Source organism: Octopus sinensis, linkage group LG25 (assembly GCF_006345805.1).
Source record: "Octopus sinensis linkage group LG25, ASM634580v1, whole genome shotgun sequence".
Classification (NCBI taxonomy): Eukaryota; Metazoa; Mollusca; class Cephalopoda; order Octopoda; family Octopodidae; genus Octopus; species Octopus sinensis.
The window spans coordinates 13,989,391-14,001,816 of record NC_043021.1 but is presented as its reverse complement, the minus strand read 5'-3'; the positions used below and the strand labels follow the sequence as shown (position 1 = coordinate 14,001,816).

Sequence of the window (12,426 nt, the reverse complement as noted above, 5' to 3'; positions counted from 1 at the left end):
AACTTTAGAAATACCCTACAATCTAGATGTATTGTAAAAGTCGGCATTACTCGGAACTGCACGCATATTGCGTAAAGTACTGTCTGTCTGAAGTTTGCAAACAGTGCAAACCCCCCGGTAGACAATATCTTCAATCAACAACCTCATGATATTGCATATTGTGCGATGTCTACAATGATAATAATAATAACAACAACAACAACAATGGTAATAATAATAATGGTTCCAAATTTTGGCATAAGGCCAGCAAGTTTGGGGGAGCGGGTAAGTCAGTTACAGTAACCCCAGTGCTCGACTGGTACTTATTTTATCGACCCTGAAAGGATGAAAGGTAAAGTTGACCTTGGCGGAATTTGAACTCAGAATGTAAAGACAGATGAAATGCTGCTAAGCACTTTGCCTGGTGTGCTAACGATTCTGCCAGCTCACTACCTTAACAGCATTAACACTAATGATTTCTAATTTAGGCACAAGGCCAGCAGTTTTAAGGGAAGAGGAGTAGTTGATAACATCAATCCCTGTACTTCACCCTAACCCAGGGGGTTGATAAAATGTGGGTTTTGTGCTTAGAATGTAAAGAGCTTGGAACAAATACAGCAAATCATTTTTTTCAAATGCTCTAACAATTCTCCGTTCACCACAATAATAATAATAATCTTAATGCAGTTTTGGCACACAAGGCCAGCAATTTTGAGGGCAATGGGTAGGTGGCATGAGACAGTGGACAAATCAATGATAGTGATCACACAATTTGACTGGTACTTTATCAACCTTGAAAGGAAAGGATGAAAGCCAAAGTCAACTTCAGTGGAATTTGAACTGAGAATGCAAAGAGCTGGAAGAAATGTCACTAAGCATTTGGTGTGACATGCTTAGTAATTCTACCAGATCACTGCTTTTACTGTCCCAATAATAATGGTTTCAAACTTTGGTACAAAGCCAACAATTTTAGGGGTGGGGTAAGTCGATTATGTTGATCCCAATGTTCAACTTATTTTATCAACCCTGAAAGTATGAAAGTCAAGGTTGACCTCAGTGGCATTCAAACTCACAATGTGAAGATGGACAAAATGCTAAGTAATTTTGTTAGCTCACCACTTTCACTGCCCTACAAATAATAGTAATTGCTTCTAATTTGAGTGGGAGGACACTAATATTAAAGAGAAGCGGTCAGTTGATTAAATCAGCCCTAGTTTTTGATTGGTACTTTGTTGAGCCTGGAGGGATGAAAGGTAAAGTGTGATTTGGATTCAGAATATCAAAAGCTAGAATACAAGCCTCAATGCAATTTTTTGCAGTGCTCAAATGTTTCTGCCAATTCAGCACCCTCAAAATAATTATAATAGCAGTTTCAAATTTTGGCCCAAGGCCAGCAATTTCATGGGAGAGGGTAAGTCAGTTATATCAACCCCAGTGCTCAACTGGTGCTTATTTTATTGATCTGAAAAGATGAAAGGAAAAATCAAGCTTGTTGGAATTTGAACTCAGAATATAAAGATGGATGAAATGCCACTAAGTAATTTGCCCAATGTGTTAACAGTCCTGACAGCTCACCGCCTTTAATGGTTTCAAATTTTGGCACAGCACCAATAATTTTTGAGGGGAGGGGGAAGTTGATTACATCAACTCCAGCACTTGATTGGTACTAATTTCATCGTCCCCAAAAGGATAAAGGGCAAAGACACCCTCAACAGGATTTGAGCTCAGACCCTAAAGAAATGCTGCTAAGCTTTTTATCTGGCGTGCTAAGAATTCTGCCAGCTTGATGCCGTAAAAGAGAATTAAAGCACATCTTTGGAAACGGGGATTAAACCAGGGAACTTTAAATTATCAATCTCTCTCCCATCTGAGCTACTTCAGTGGTGCACAAATAATAATAATAATAATCATTATTATCATTATTATTATTATAGCAATAGTAGACTCCCCTCTACTCAAGGATGCTCAAGGATATTTTTTTGAGGGCAAGCTAACATTCATCCCTTTCTCAAGTAGTATTATAGATGTAAAAGTGGACTGCACTGAAAAGCACTAATTTCAATTAAGCTATTTCAACTAGGAATCATACATAAGTACTCCACCAAATCAGTGTGTGCCAAAATACTAGCAATCTGTGTGTATATATGTGCATAAATATGCATATGTATGTGTATTTTATGTAGGTGAATATATATATGTATGTTTATATATGTATGTATATATATATGTATGTGTATATATGTATGTATATATATGTATGTGTATATATGTATGTGTATATATGTATGTGTATATATGTATGTGTATATATGTATGTGTATATATGTATGTGTATATATGTATGTGTATATATGTATGTGTATATATGTATGTGTATATATGTATGTGTATATATGTATGTATATATATATATATGTATGTATATATAAATATGTATATATATATATATATATGTATGTATGTATATATGTATATATATATATAAATATATCTGTATGTATATATATAATATAAATATATCTGTGTATATATATATATAATATATATATAAATATATCTGTGTATATATATATTATATATATATATATATATATATGTATGTATATATATGTATGTATGTATATATGTATATATGTTTATGTATGTATATATGTATATATATGATCTTTATATAGTACTTAAGGAGTACAAATATGGTATATGCTACTTAAGTTTCATGGATATGTGTATATATACATATATATGCATGTGTGTGTTTATTTATACATACATATATATATATATTATACATAATAGTAATGTTCCTAATCATGATGTTTATTGTTTGTTTCCTTCTTTGTGTTAGTAATTCTTGTCTGATTCCGTGCTTCAAATCAAGGATTAGGATTAATGGGTTGGGTGGGGGAGAAGAGGAAAGGAAATAGCATTAGAATTCTCTCTTTTTTATTTTCTTTGTTTCTGTTTTGCTTCTACTTTTAGATTCATACCATAAAAATTAGGAAGAGTGAAAAAAAAATTAAGAAACACAAAAAAAAAATCAAGGGTATTTCAGAAATATAGAAACACCAACAACAATTACAGCCCCTCACGACAATGAAAAATAACTATATGAGGAAATACTCACACGCATCTTTATAGAATTAACTAAACCAACTCACACATGCACGCATGCACACACACGCACGCACACACACACACACACTCACCCATACAACCATACACACTCCCATGTACATTTACAAATAGGAAAAATAAAGAAGAAATCTTAGCAAAATATGAAATAATATTCTTTCTCATTTTTGCCCCCAAACAATAAAATAGGTGTGGTGGTGGTGGTTGTGCTTGTAGTAACAGTAGTTCATTCTAATTTTGGAACAAAGGCCAGCGTTTTTGAGAAGGGACAAGCTGGTTTTATTGACCCCTATACTTGACTATATTTTTTTTTATTTACCCCTAATTTGACCATTGGGGTGGGGTTGAAATTAGAATGTAAATATGCAGAAGAAATGTAGCTAAGCATTTTTGACTGATATACTAATAATTCTGCCAACTCTCAAATAATAATAATAATAATCCTTTTTACTAAAGGCACAAGGCCTGAAATGTTGGGGGAGAGGACTAGTTGATTACATCAACTCCAGTGTTTCACTGGAACTTAATTTATCAACCCTGAAAGGATAAAAGGCAAAGTCGACCTCAGCGGAATTTGAACTCATGTCAAGACAAATGAAATGCTGCCAAGCATTTTGCCCATTGTGCTAATGATTCTGCCAGCTTGCCACATTAATAATAATAATAATAATCCTTTCTACTATAAGCACAAGACCTGAAATTTTGGGGGAGAGGTCTAGTTGATTATATCATTCCCAGTGCTTGACTGGTATCTATTTTATCAACCCTGGAAAGATGAAAGGCAAAGTCAATATCAGCAGAATTTAAATATAGACCATAAAGCTAGACAAAATGCTGCTGAGTATTTTGTTCGGCCTGCTAATAATTCTACCAGCTCTCCACCTTAATAACAACAGTAATTATAATAATATAAAGAAAAGAATTTTCTTCCCACCTGAAACAAGTTATAAAAGAGGTTTTTAAAATTCCTGGAAAATTTGCCACTGTTTCACATATATAAAGCAAATATATATATATACATACACACGTACACATTCAAGCATGTACAGACATATATATTTTCATACAAACGCACATACATATAAAAGAGAAAAAGTATAAACTTTTACATATATATTTATATATGTAGATGTATGTATATATATGTATGTATGTATGTATATATATATATATATAAATGTATATATATGTATGTATGTATGTATAAATATGTGCATATATGTATGTAAATTGATGTATTCTAATGTTAATGAATGTTCATTTTATAAATATGTTTATTTGTAATTATCAATGTATAGATGTAAATAAGATGTGCGTATGTATATATATATAATTGTATTCATATATGTTTATGTATATAATGCATGTAGACCTATGCATATACTTATAAATGTACATGTACAATATATATATATATATATATACACACACACACACAGACATACATGCACGTAAACACATTTATGGTGTTATACATATATATAATTCTATATTTGATAACTTGGCATGTCATGACAGTATATATTTTGTGGATCTTCAAATTGTAGAGTTTTCAACTAAAACTATGCGGCAAAAAACATATTTGCACACACATACATTCATCTACACATCTTCACATGCATTATTTATTTCATATACATATATATATATATATATATATATATATATATATATATATAATATATATATATATATATATATTCTCTCTACCCTAATCCCAAACAACATCTGAAGATGTGGACATGTTCTTGTGAGTATGAAACTTTAATGTGGGCCACTGTGAACCTGTTGCTAAACATACTCTAGCTAAATGTGTTGAGTGTTGCTTTCTTTCACTTGTTCATCACTTGTGTGCATGTATATATAACGTATATATATATAATGTTATATATTATATATGATGTGTATATATATATATATTTATTTATTTCAATTTATAGAAGTACTGCACGGGGCTTCGATTAATATATATTTAAGCTATAACTGATTTTAGTGAGTGAACATAGATTCTGTTACTAAATAATATGTTTTTCTTTGTATAGGCAGAAAAGCAACTTAAGTTTTGACTAAACTTCACTTTTTTACTATTGCTTTCTTTGAGATCAGTTATTCATCTTCGTAACCACAGAGAGAACAGTTACTTATAGTTTGTAGAGTACAAACAAACTCAGGCAGAAGAAAATTATTGTGACCTAAATTGCATAACAATTTGATGATTTGCAAAAATATAATCAAATAATTACGTAAGACAATGAAGATAGAAAGCTACTTACAATACTGAAAAGAAAAATTCAATAAACTTATATATTTGAAGTATATAACTTGAGATAAGAGAAGCCCATCCTCACAAGTAAACAATGAAGAAAAGTTAGTCTATACAGTACCTGCCACGTTGATTCATGTTGTTCTGTACAGACTGACATTTCTTGGATGTTTGCTTTTCCTGATGGACCTTTGTGCTTGAATTATATAATGATTATAAAACATTTTCCATTCATATTGTAAGAAGCTCTCCATCTTCGTTATTTTTTTAAAATTTTACCTATCACAATGTTCTTCAAATAATTAAATGTATATTTATTAATTTAATAAGCATACTATACAGGGGGTTAAATAAGAGATGCAAGGTAAACTTATTGCCCAAGTTTTTTAATAAACACACTTTTGTTTTGCTGTATAAAGAAGATATTCTGGCTGAAGGCCAATCTCATTTTTCTGGTTACAGAAAGAAAATACATACAGTACAACCACAATAAATGTTTCTTCATACTAGTTTCAAAGTTTGACATAAGGCCAGCAATTTCAGAGGAGGCACTTAGTTGATTACATCAACCTCAGTGTTCAACTCTTACTTATTTTGTCAGCCCCAAAAGGATGAAAAGCAAAGTGAACAACAACATTTGAATTCAGAACATAAAGACAAAATACTGTTAAGCCTTTTGCCTGGCATGGTAATCATTCTGCCTGCTCACTGCTGTAAATGTTTCTCATATTGAAGTTAAGAATGTGTGTTTACTAAAATAGTCTTCCATAAGCATGCCTTGGTGTCATGTACCATTCATAATGAGTTATTTGTTAATTAATATATGTTCCTAAATAACTGAACTATTATGCAAATTAGATTAAATCAGTTTTGTCCAAGCAGAATCTCTGCATATTATACATTTAGCTTACGTCTTTCTTCCAATGTGTGCGTGTGTGTGTATATATATATATATATATGCGTGTCTGTATGCATACATGTACATAAATACATCTGTGTGTGTATGTGAATATATATATATATATATATATATATATAGAGAGAGAGAGAGAGAGAGAGAGAGAGAGAGAGAGAAAGAAAGAAGTTAAAGTCTGTCACAAGCCCACAAATCCATTAGACTGGAACTTTTTGTGGTTTGTATGACATTTAAATGACCAAGAGTACAGGAATACCTATCTTAACAAGACACCAGTCCTCTTCAAGGTTAGCTCTCAGTTACTGATGGTAGTCACTTTGAGAATCATCTGTGTGGACTGAAGCACGGTAAAATGAAGTGTCTTGCCCAAGGAGTACAAGGTGTTGCCCTGCCTGAGAATTGAACTCATGACCTATCAATCATGAGCCTGACACTCTAACTAGTAGACCACATGTCTTCACTCACTCACTCACTCATATGTGTATACACACACACACATATTCACATACGCACACAAACACACACATATTTATATACTCATACATATGCACATATTGACACCTGTACACAAGTAATACATTCATATTTTGGCAAAAAAATATTACAAAAGTAAAGAAGAAATGGTGAAAAATTAAATATATTTGCAAAATTATACATGCATACATACACACATATATATATAAATTTTGTTTGTGCAATTTATCTCAGTAAATTTTTCTTATTATATATACCCCACAGATTCATATGTACACTTCACACATACGCACAATGATATTCTTAGGATCTTTTTGAAGAGTTATAAAAAATACTAACAATGACAACAATCAATAATAATTCTTTCTACTATAAGCACAAAGCCTGAAATTTTAGAGGAGGCAGGGCTAATAGACAATTACATCAACCCCAGTGCCTGACTAGTAGTTATTTTATCAACTGTAAAAGGATGAAAAGCAAAGTTGACCCTGGCAGAATTTGAACTCAGAATATAAAGATTGACAAAATGCCACTAAGCATTTTGTTCGACATGTTAACAATTCTTCCAACTTGTTGCTGTAATAATAATAATAGTATTGATGGTGATAATAATTCTTTCTGCTATAGGCACAAGGCCAGAAATTTTGTGGGAAGGGGCTAGTCAACAACATTGACCCCAGTGTTTAGCTAGTTCTTATTTTATCAACCCTGAAAGGGATGAAAGACTAAGTTGAACTTGGCAGGACTTGAACTCAGAGCATAAAGAACCAGAAAAAATGCTGTTAAACATTTTACCTGGAGTGCTAATGATTCTGCCAGATCCTTACCTAATGGTTTCTGATTTAGCTACAAGGGTGGTATTTTGAGGGGAAGATATTATTTAATTACAATAACCCCAGTACAACACTGCTACTTAGTTTTATCAACACTCTAAAGGATGAAAGACGATGTTGACCATGGTGGAATTTGAACTCAGAATGTAAAAGGTTGGAAGAAATGTCACAATGCATTCTGTTGTCAGATACCCTAACAATTCTGCTTACTTGCTGCATTTTAATAATAATAATAATAATAATAATAATCCTTTCTGCTATAGGCACAAGGCCTGAAATTTGGGGGAAGGAGATAAGTCAATTACATCGAAACCCCCCCTCCCCCTCTAGTACTCAACTTGACACTTAATTTATAGATCCTGAAAGGATGAAGAGCAAAGTCAACCTCAGGAGAATTTGAACTCAGAACATAAAGACGAAAGAAATACCGCTAAGCATTTTACCCGGTGTGCTAACAATTCTGCCAGCTCACTACCTTGTTATTATAATAATAATAATAATCCTTTCTACTAATGGCACAAGGCCTGAAATTTGGGGTAGGAGATAAATCAATTATGTTGACCCCAGTACTCAACTGGCACTTATTTTATTGACCTCAAAAGGACGAAAGGCAAAATTGACCTTGGCAGAATTTGAACTCAGAAAGTAAAGACAGACAAAATGCTGCTAAGCATTATTCCCAGTGTTCTAATGATTCTGCCAACTCACCGCCTTCTAATAATAATAATAAGAACAACAACAACAATAGCAATAGTGATACCTTACTTTGGCTACAAAGCCACAAATGTTTAGGTATAAATGAGGTGTAGGGTGCTGTGATTGAAGGTTTAGGGATGGCGGTGTGTGGCTGGGTGGTGGATAATCTGTTGAATCAATATGTATTTGCTGAGTGAATGACAGATGAAAAGAAATAAAGTTGCTCACCACTGCACTAAGATGTGGATTCAAGATGTAAAGAATTAAAACCAAACACTGGTGTTGTTGTTTAGTCCTGGGTCAGCCTTGAACCCAGATTGAACAAACTTGGGATTGACTTAGTAGCAGTTAAACAAGCCATATACAGCTAAAATTGCTTACCTGTTTTATGTTCAAACCAGCTAGATCTGGCTTCTCACACCTACCCTACAATATCAGTCTAAATATATACAATCATATCTTCAAAGTCTACGAGATAATGTATAATTAATCCAAAGCAATGTGAATATATAAGCATTACATTTAACAGGATAATTAGAACAGTAAACGGTTAACACTGTAGCATTTAAACTGGTCATATCCGATCAAAATATTCTATCTGTTTTATTTTTTAACCAGCCAGTTCTTGCCTCTTGTACACACCCTTATAATTTCATTCTAAAAATAAATAATCACATCATCAAAATCTCTAAGCTATGAGATAGTGCATGATCAAGACAACATGAATTAATAAGCATTACATTTGACTGAGTGATCTGGGTGCTAAATGGGTCAAAGCATCTCAGCTGACCTTCCACAACAGGGAGCAGTCCTTGCTGGAGTGCAGTGGCTTGTGTGTCTGAATGACCCTGAGAGCTATGCTAATGGGGCATAAGCTCCTGCTAGAGCCCACCTATGCCCAACAAGTCAAAGGACAGAGGCCTGAGTAATATGGGCCACGTCTTCTCTGAAGTAAAAATAAATTTGCACAGGGCTAACATCCTGACCTAGAATAAAAACAAAGTTACAAGACCATTAATGACAATTCAAAACTAAGAAAACCTGGGAGTGGGGTGGCCTTCCCTCAGAGAAATAGAAATATATATGAGGGGTTACTAAAAAGTTTCTGGCTTTAAGGGTATCACAAAAGACCTGGTTGGAGGCCAACCTTCCAAGTTCTTTTACAGGGCAAAAAAAAAAAGAAACTGAAGGACTGCTGCAATAAGTGTGTAAATCTGAGAGGGGAATATGTTGAATAAAATCATAATTAACTGCTCCTCCTGTATTTCCTTTTATCCAAAGCCCCTCATGCATACTCAGACTTGGAACCCATCAGGAAGGCAAAAGTGAAGACATCAAAACATAGGTGGAGTTGGGATATTAAAGCAGATCTGAAAAGTCAGGGCCCCAACTAGGGAAAAGCAGAAAAAACAGACCAGACTTGAGGTCACTGGAGTACACCCCATGGGGAGTGAAAGACTGGAGGAAGAAGCATTGATGTTCCATACATTTCTTTTGTCTTCTTGTCATCATATACCTTAGACTACATTATTTAGTGTATCATTCTTTTTAAGATGGTCTGATGTGTAATTTAGAGGAGATTTAACTGCTACTTCAAGCAACCATATGCAGGGTCTTATGTTGGCCATGTTCTGTTCTTTAGTTTCTTGCACTCTATCACCTACGTATGGCTAGGCCATTACCATACTTACTGATAAATACTGATTTTGTAAAACAGGTACAACACTGACCCCACATTTTAGTGGGTAAAGGAAGGGAATAATGGTGACTGGTTCTTTATTTAACTGACTCACCCCAACTCACCACTCCAGAATGATGAAAAGCAGAATTGACCCCCATAAGGGTTTGAACTCAGAAAATATAAAAGAAGTTAATTTTGATACCACAGACTTGATAATTATAATAATAATTGTTTACAATTTTGGCACCGGGCCAGCTATTGGGGAAGGGGTAGTTGATTACATTGGCCCCAGTACTCAATTGATACTTTGTTTTATTAACCCCAAACAGATGAAAGGCAAAGTCAACCTTGGCAGCATTAGAAACTCAGAACGTAAAAACCTGAAAGAAATGCCACTAAGCATTTTGACCAACTTGTTAACAATTCTTCCAGCTCACTAACTTCAATAATAATAATAATAATAATTTGCTGATAATAATTTTCATTTCTTTTATTGACTGAAAGTCTTTGCATTTTAAAGGAGAAGGGTTAGAGGTGTGACAAATTCCATTGTTCAGTGCAGCTCATTATGTCAATGATATGGTAGGTGAGGAAGAAGGCATGCATTGAAGATGTTCTGTTGATAGGGTCTACATGTAAATCCCTTTATAATCAAATCATTCAGTCCTTTACATTATTGTTTCCTTTCATACCAATCCCTACCCAAAGGCTTCTGGGTCTATCATACAAAATTTGCTTCATTTAAAAGTGTTCATATTGTATTAAACATTTTTTTTTTTAATACCCCTCCCTTCTAAAAACATTTTGCTTAAGTTACTCCTGATATTAGCTTAATAAGTTAACCCTTTGCCTGTCCAAAGCTTTTCCTTATGTTTGTCCTAAACATCCTTGCTTGTTTTCAGACTTTCACTTATCCATTGTTTCATATGTTATGACTAATATAAAGCTTCCCTTTCATTAGTTCCAAGTTACTCTTGTGGTTGAAGAAAATTGGGAATGTGTATCACATATGATACATGGAAGGCAGGGAAATATGTTTTGTGTATCACATGTGATACACAGGACTGGCCAAGGGTTAATTGTTCTATCAAATAATGTTAATTATTTCTACTAAATTTCCACAAGTGTTTTGATTAATTTGAAAATTAATTTAAACATGTAGGTAGAAAGTTTTTTCATTTGAAATATGTGAATTCCTTTCATCTTGATAAGTTTAACAATGCTTAGCACTTAACTTTTGACACTAGTGTCAAATGCAGCTCGTACTGAAATCAATACTTCTTTGCTTTGATTTGTTTTTCACAGAATACCTCTAGAGGTAAAAAATGGCAATGAAAGGACTTTGATAAACATAACTGACTGATAGATTAGTTGAATGGTTAATCAGACAATTGATTAGTTAATTTGTTAAATGGTAGCCAATTTACTAATAAAAACAAAGAAGTAAAATAGAACCAGTGCTTGTTTTTTTTTATATATATTACTGGCATAATGACCTTCCCAAGATACAACAAAATCCAAAAAATTCTCTTCAGTTATTATCTTAGATTCAAAGATATTCCTAATACTGGTTATCCTTAGAAATCAAAAAGGTTCCACCATGGGCTATATGGCACACCAACCCTTGTGATCATTGTTTAACCAACACTTCACCCATTAGTGTAGATCCGGGATGTCTATGAACAAAGGCCTTCTAGCCATGACAAACCAATCTTTTTTTTTTCAGACAGCAGATCTTAGCTCATGTATGCTTCCTTTTTAAAAAACAACAGGGTATGATTTGAGGAAGATTTGGTTGTTATTTTTAGTGTATCAAGTGGCTATGCAGAAACAGTGGTCATGTGCAAAGTAGACATCATCAAGAAACTAGTTTATATATACTTATATTTTATATTATTTATTTATTCTTTACAATATTTCTAAACTTATCAATACTGTCACTTGACACCTATATACTATCTGCTTCTGCCACATGGAGCATATTATGGGATGAAATGATGTCATCGCTTAACCAAAGTATCAACATGACCTGAGCCAACTAATGCAAACTCAAATATTCTCAGTTAGAAGCTATTTAAAAATTTTCAAAATAGTCTCCTTATTCTGGTTCAGTGCATCTGAGGATGTGGGTGCATTCTGCATCTACAAAACTTAAGTATTGTGGAACTGGGTCAACCTGTCATTAAATAATTACAGCTGTAACAGTATGAATAGGGTAATACTTTCTTTTATTTGTTTGACCACTTGTATATGTGTGTGTGTATATATATATATATATATATATATATATATATATATATATATACACACACATATATGCGTGTGTATACATATATATTTTTTCACCCTTTTATTTTACATCCATTTTTCTATACTACCATGAATATACTAATGTGGCATTGTTTACATCCAGATGCTCTTCCTGAATCTGACCCTTATCTATATTTCAAGT

The 12,426-nt window shown here is 33.2% G+C and overlaps 1 long non-coding RNA gene across 1 annotated transcript in view; it reads right to left on the bottom strand.

Moving 5' to 3' along the window:
• Nucleotides 1–1,736: 1,736 nt before the first annotated feature.
• LOC118767957 overlaps nt 1,737–12,426 on the bottom strand; it is a 25,138-nt gene continuing 14,448 nt past the window's right edge. The window contains exon 2 of the long non-coding RNA XR_005003873.1: nt 1,737–2,111. This is a non-coding gene — a long non-coding RNA (uncharacterized LOC118767957). The remainder of the gene's footprint in view (nt 2,112–12,426) is intronic.